The sequence below is a fragment of the Pocillopora verrucosa genome, chromosome 6 (assembly GCF_036669915.1).
Source record: "Pocillopora verrucosa isolate sample1 chromosome 6, ASM3666991v2, whole genome shotgun sequence".
NCBI lineage: Eukaryota > Metazoa > Cnidaria > Anthozoa > Scleractinia > Pocilloporidae > Pocillopora > Pocillopora verrucosa.
Window position 1 is genome coordinate 7,514,497 of NC_089317.1, and position 7,126 is coordinate 7,521,622.

Here is a 7,126-nt window from a genome sequence, read left to right on the forward strand (position 1 = left end):
AAGCTTCTTCTCCATCACAAACACTCCCTTGACTGCATCTTATATTACGGTATGTGCATTTTTTAAAGTCTAAACTGTGCCAAATATTCGTCGCTAAAATTTTCGAAGTCAAATTCAGAGAACGGGTCATACGGAAGTTCTAGGTTTTGTGATTCGTAGCTAGTGTAAAGCAACAAAAATTCGTCATCACTAATGTAGTTCATCTTATAACAAAGACGGAATAACTCTCTTGCTTCCTTGAAGGATGACATTTTTGCCAATAGAATGACTGCACAACAACGCTTTGAGATCTGAGCTTTTCGCCGTAGTGTCGCTGTAACTTAACGATTCGTATTTGGAGGGAAATATTCCGTACTCACCCTTATCTATCGCGGCCAAGGTAGCCGTAGTACAGATTCACCGTACCGTATCTTAAAGTCCCTTTTTACATCAACCACAAAACTAAAAGTCTTGGAGATGTTTTTAGACCACATGGTTCGAAGATACACGAAGAAGCTGAATCAAAATTGAGGAAAATTACTCTTAAAAAAAAAAAGGTATTCAAAATGACTCCCGCATTTCTTGCCATGTACTGACTGACTTTACGCGTCTGGATTGCGTTATTATTTCATTTGTAATCCACTTGACTTCCGGTTCCGGCCCCAGAAATATGGGTACTCTCGTGCATCCCCATAGGGGATAGATCAGTGGAACCCGACCTTGATTATATTTAGTAGCCCTTGGAAAAGAATCCACGGTTGATAAACAAGAAAGAGGAGTTGAAATCTGTCTGTTACAAGTTACTTTTTACTTGCGTGACTTTCACCCACGCGCGCGTGATCGATATCGGTGTCTTTGTTCTCATTCGTAACATTCGCAAGTTTCACGCATAGTTTAATCTGAATGGAACGTTTCTCCGAAAGAAAAGTTTCTACAATTCATGCAAATGTCCTAATTGTCTAACATAAATGGGATTTTTTTCCATAAATCGCACCATCCGTCATGTTGTTCAGGCAATTTGCCGACAAGGATCGTGACACCCGGTCCCAGTCTCAAAACGAATTAGGGCCTTATAGGCCATCCCGTCAAGTGACTTCCAGAAGATTTTGGCACATCCTTCCTCGTTGAGGCATCAGCAAAGGTCTGACAGGATGGTGTCTTTGCGTGATTATAAAATTTACTTACTCTTTCTTCTGCTGGTAAAGTTTCACGGGTCAGGTAAGTGTGAAGTTATTCTCCCGTACAAAGGATTTGACAGTATTTTTTTTACCATGTGCCATTTTAAGCTTAGATATCGAAAACGCCGACCCTTTATTTATGAACGTGATTTTCGTCAAAATGATTTCCGAACTCCAAGGTTGCTTTCAACAGTTTTTGTATTTCAAAATTTAGATATGATGTTGGGATTTCAATCGCGTGATAAATGAAGTCTGAATAACTATGATGCGATAGAAATCAAGAGCAAATGATTTTATGTTTCAAGTGTAACGATACCATGTACGTTCAGAATTTAACATCAACATTGAAACTTCGAAGTGCAATATTTTCTTAATTAGTGTGAGTCGTCTTTTTAGCCATGAGGAAAGTTACTGCTTTGTCAGGTGGCTTTCCATTACAAACATAATGGCTGTGCAAACTCAGAAGAGAGTTGCCATCTGTACATAAACTCTCTTCCTTTCCATCCATCACTCATTATTGGGAAGAGCTGTTACCAATTTTCCAATCAGTATTGGTTCAAACAATAACCTCAGCAAGGATAATTTCTGCTAGCTAAGTTGAGTGTGACTTTTCCTCCAGGCAGCAATCATGTAAAGAAACTTCCCAATGTGCTTGGATGGATAAATGAGCATTGTTTGCTCATACCTACATGCATGATTTGTCTGCTTGGCAAGTTTTTAGCTTTATGCACATATAAGTGTGGTATCCCACACCGGTAGTGGATGACTTATTTTTGTTGTATATTTAAAAACAGTTAAAGAATTACCAGGATCAAACTTTTTGAAATGTATGTGAAGATATCTTTGCTGATGTATATACCTACTGAGATTTACTTCAAGCTAATTTAACAACAACAACAAAAAGATTTGTAATAAACTGCACAAATTCTGATAGGTAGGATGGTTTCTCTCACTAGTGAGAAATTAGCATCTGACCAATCACAAGTTGTAGAAGATATTTTGACCAGTGAAAACAATGGTATGGGTTTTTTTTTATGCCTTTGTGGTTTGGGGGCTTGCCAAAATGAATGAAAGTGAATGTCAGTGAGGTTTGCTGGTTGCAGACAACTATAGAATCATGACTTCAAGGTTTAAAACAAGAAGTCAGCCATTGATGTAAACAAGTTAGATTTACTAAGGAAGATGATGTCGGAGAAAGCCAGACTTCATGAAAATTGGTGAAAATCATTCTGATTTCTCCTTATGCAAACTGATTGCAGTCTTTGTCTAAATCTATGCCTTGCTCAATCCCTGACATTTGCAATCCAAAGAACTAAAGTGGAATCTCCTCCAAAATGGTACAAAAGACTTAAATTTGTAGATTCTGACTCAGATAAGAAAGCATTACAATCCACCTTTGCGATTTGATTCATGCACATGTGAATGAGAAAACATTTATGTTTTAAATTGGCACTATAATTCCTATAATATTAATGCAAGCTTTTCATTCAACTAATTTGTTCTTCACTTTTGCCTTTACTTTGTTTCAGCAGTAATGTAAATGTTGCTCTATTTTCTGCAACACACACAACCCACATTTCCTCAAATTACATTATGATTAGTTTTTGCTTGTACAATTTTTATCCACTCATAGTCTAGACAAAAACTTGCTTGTTCCTTGCTCATGATTTTATTTTCCAAAACTTGTGAATAGAAATTACATGTTCACACTTAACTATGAAGTATCTAAGTATATTTCTTACATGTCTCAACCACATTTAACCATTTTTGGAACTTAGTCACACCAATTTAAGTATAATATTAAACTTAGAAATGCACTTGTCCTAAAATTGTTGTTGTTGTAAGTAGAAACAGACCTTTAGAGCAAATAAACCAAAATTTATATTGTTTGAGAAGTTACACAAAGGCACAAATAGTTACACATTACTGTTTGAACTATGTTTCTTAGCAAATGAAAGTATATTTCGAGCTGATTGATATCAATGAATACCAATGTAGTGCATATTTACACTTATTGTTGTTACTGCTTACACTAAAAGTGCCTCTGTGGTGGACTCTATTTTAGCCCTTCTTCCTAAATTATATCGTTACACATGTAACTAAAGGGCTGAGAATATTATGTTTATGGTTGTCTATTTTAGGGGGTATGGATGTGCATTTCACCCAGGAACCTTCTAATCCAAGCTACTTTATCAATGGTAGTGATGCCAATCTGGTGTGGGACTACGCTGATCCACATAACGAAATTCAGTACATTACCTATAGTGTTCTGGTAGATGGCACATTTGTCAGAATGATTTTTAATGACAGTGGTGGTGTTCAAGAACATCCTAAAATTCCTCCATCTTACAAAGGAAGAGTTAAAATTGAAGGAAGAGCTACCCTGGTTATCAAGAACATTAACCCTGGAGACAATACCGAATTTGAATGTGAATTGATTGGAGACTTTTTGTATGTGGTACAAAGCACAGTGCAACTTATTGTGGCAGGTATGTATGACAAAAGAAAGTCATCAATAGTCAAACATAAATAAAACGCATTCAACTCATGTCTGTCATATTTCTGAGGTCTGGAGAAAGTAATCAATAGCATAAAATTTAATATGCACAAACCTTTATATGCTGGGCTGAAAGTAGCTAGCTAACCCAACTTTTGGGAAAAATAGTGCTACTTTTACTTGGCATGCAAAACTGGCAGCACTCCTAAAAGGAGAAACATTTACTATACCATTTACTTTGCTGTCTCTCAAGAGTAAGAAATGAAAGTGTTATCAGAGAGTTATTTCTTTATTCTTCTGGCACCTATTACTGGGTTACTCTGTTATGCATAGATAACTATAATATTAATATGAGTACTAGGATTTTCTTCAAGTAAAGCTGTCGATGGTCAGTCAAAACTAGAAACAATCTGACTGGTTGCATGATAAATCAATGAAGGAAAATATTGCATGACCAATCACAGGCAGCATGTGAAATTAATTTGGTGTAAAAAAAATCATATCGCTTTTCAAGCCTTTTAAAGAGACTCGCCAGAGGGAATGAAAGTCAGCATTGCATCATTTGCAGCTTTCTGAGGATTAATATGATGATCTTCAAGGTTTGCAGATGTAAATTTCATTAACAGATTGGTGACTTCCTCTAGTAATTTCTGACATTAAGGAGCAAGTCAAAACAAAATTTTTTAAAGTTATGAAAACAATTAACCAATGAAGTCTGCAATCCAAGCTCTTTATCCTCTGTGAAAGACACTGAGCATGGAAACAGAAAATAATTCGATGATGATCAATGTGGTCCGGCAGGAATGTTGTTTTTAGCAGATGTTGTTTTCATGGAGGTCAGTTCAACACCTTTGTTTTTGTTGCTGACTTTGGTTTCCCCACTGAGAAACCGGCTGAATTCCACAAAAGCAACAAGAGACCAAAAGTATTCCATTTCAATTTACGGTATGAAACGTTTTAGGGAGCTTACATGTATGTGACCATCCTGGCTCATGAATGAAAATTGTTTGCACTTACCAGCCATTACATAATCTTCTTTCCTTTGTTTATTTTATTTATGCAGTTGCTATGTTGTGTTGGCTTATTTTAATTGTAATGTGATACCTGTCACATTACTTCTCTTTCCAAATTGTATTATGATAGAAAGATACCAGGTTATTATGGCTCAAAAGGGGCAAAACGAATCATCATTTGCATTTGGTGTGTGTAGCCCAAAGCCAATCCATGTCTCATATTTCACTTGTACAAAAAAAAATCAAGTGCCAGACATCTTGGTTTTTTTGTTTTGTTTTGTTTTGCTTTATCATAAGAAGGCAATTCTTATTCATGTATCACTGCCATCTTTGTAACAGATTTGCCAAATTTTTTAGCATGGTTCTTGTGTACCCTCTCGATCAAGACAGACCTAATTCAACCCTAAAATGAAAAAGTACTGTAAATATGCCAAATAATACTTGAATGTCAATAAATTGGTTATTTGTCTTAAAGGCTACTTCTTGATCCTTAATAGCACTGGGAATTAAGCTGTAAATTGGAAACCAAAGGTTCTGAATGAAGTGAAGCTTTGTGACATCTGGTCAAATCCACCCCCTGGCATATATCATTTGCAAGTATTATATATCTACAAAGTACTGTTTAGCGTTTTATTTAAAAAAATTAAAATTACTTTTCCTGGTAAAAGAGAAGCATAATCAAGGAAACTTCACCTTCCACTTTGGCTCATGCCTTCTCTTTTAGTGACTGGTGGGATACTCGGCTGGAGCTGGGGGGTGGGGGGCGGGGAACTTGTTTTGTTGTTTCTTGTTACTTCAGTAGGTTTCTTTATTTTCTTGTCCTTTAGTCCTTTCCTGTTTAAGGTTCTGAGGTCAAGCGACTCTAAATAAAGAGGAAAATGTGTATTTGTGAAAAACTTTAATTTAAATTATTTTTGGGACATGATGCATTCTCGAAGCTTTACGGAGGTCTGTAGAGGTGACCCCCAATTTCCTGATGTCACTGTGAACTCTGAAAGATTCTAGTCAAATATTATGTCTATTATGGACTCAGGAAAAAACCAATAGCTCCATTCAATTTTCAAAATCTTAAAGGGAGGCAGCTGTTTGCACACACTTATAAGGCAAAACGCATGATAATGGTCTTCCAACTAAATGTAGCTTGTGATATCTCGCACTGAGAGCACTTAGCTATCATTACATTTGATTGAAATGCTGGTGTATCCATTAATGATAATTTCATGTAGCATCAGCTTTATTTGCATGAAAGCTGTTTTGGATTGTGGTATAGATCTATTGTACACTTTCACATGATGAAACCAGTTGTGCTATGTAACTCTCTTAAGGCTCTTGTACCTGACAGATTTTTGGGCAGAGCTAGAACCTTTAAGTCTCGAGTATAGGTCATTATAAATCTAAACAAAATTATTTAGAATTCTATAATGGTTGCTGGTTTATTCAATAACTCCTTCCAAGATTTTGTAGTATTATCAACTGGATGACAAGCTACATCTGAACCCCAATTCTTGTATTGTTTAGTAACTGTGGATCAAGTTGGCGTATACTTACACTAACGATATCTTTGTTACAACTTCAGTTGGAAGCTCTCCAAATTGTTGGCTCTTAAATTCTAAACAAAGTTTTATAGGGCCTAATATAGTTGAGTGGGAGATGGAGATATTTGAAGATGCACAACTAGTATTATCCATCTTTAGATAGGACTTTTCGAACAAGCCGCTCCATTCTCAAGGAATCTATATACAGTTTCCTCAACCTTTAACATTTGCACAAAGCATAGTACTACTCACTATTAAAAATCTAGTTTTTAGTCTGTCGTTAAATTAGATTTCCTCCTTTCGCCAATACTCTCTCAGCTACTCTGGCTGGCAAGGAATGTTCTGCATTTCTTACTCAAACCTTTTTTTGCAACAAGAATATTACTTCCAGCACAAAGATGAATCAAGTAGTGTTTTTGATGTCGCCTTTCCACTTTCTGCTTCTACAACTCCTTTCCCACCATCTCTTGTAGTTTCTTGATGAACATCAGCATCTCTTGATGGTCTGGAAGACAATTTCTTTGTCAATGTCAAACGAGCTCAAATCTTGTGTCGATTATTACTTAGAACTGCTTAGCGCGGATTTAAGTCGCCTTTTCCCTCTCCAGTTTTTCTCACCCAATATTCTGGGTACTGTCTGTTTTGCATTTCATCAAAACTAAGACTGGAGCATATGGTTTAAACATTTGATTGTTTGCTTGCCTATTCATTTGCTTGCAAGTGCCTCTGTTTGCCTCACATTAGCTATGGCTGACTTCACTTTAGTTTTAAGGACCAACTCAAATTATCTCGCCAGAAGTTTTGGAACCATAAATGTTGAGAAGTAGCAAAACAATCAATAAAACAAGTTTTAGTACAAATTGTTTACATTGGTCTCCATTCAATCCATTCTTAATGCAGGAAAGTAAATTCGTTTTCTTTGCA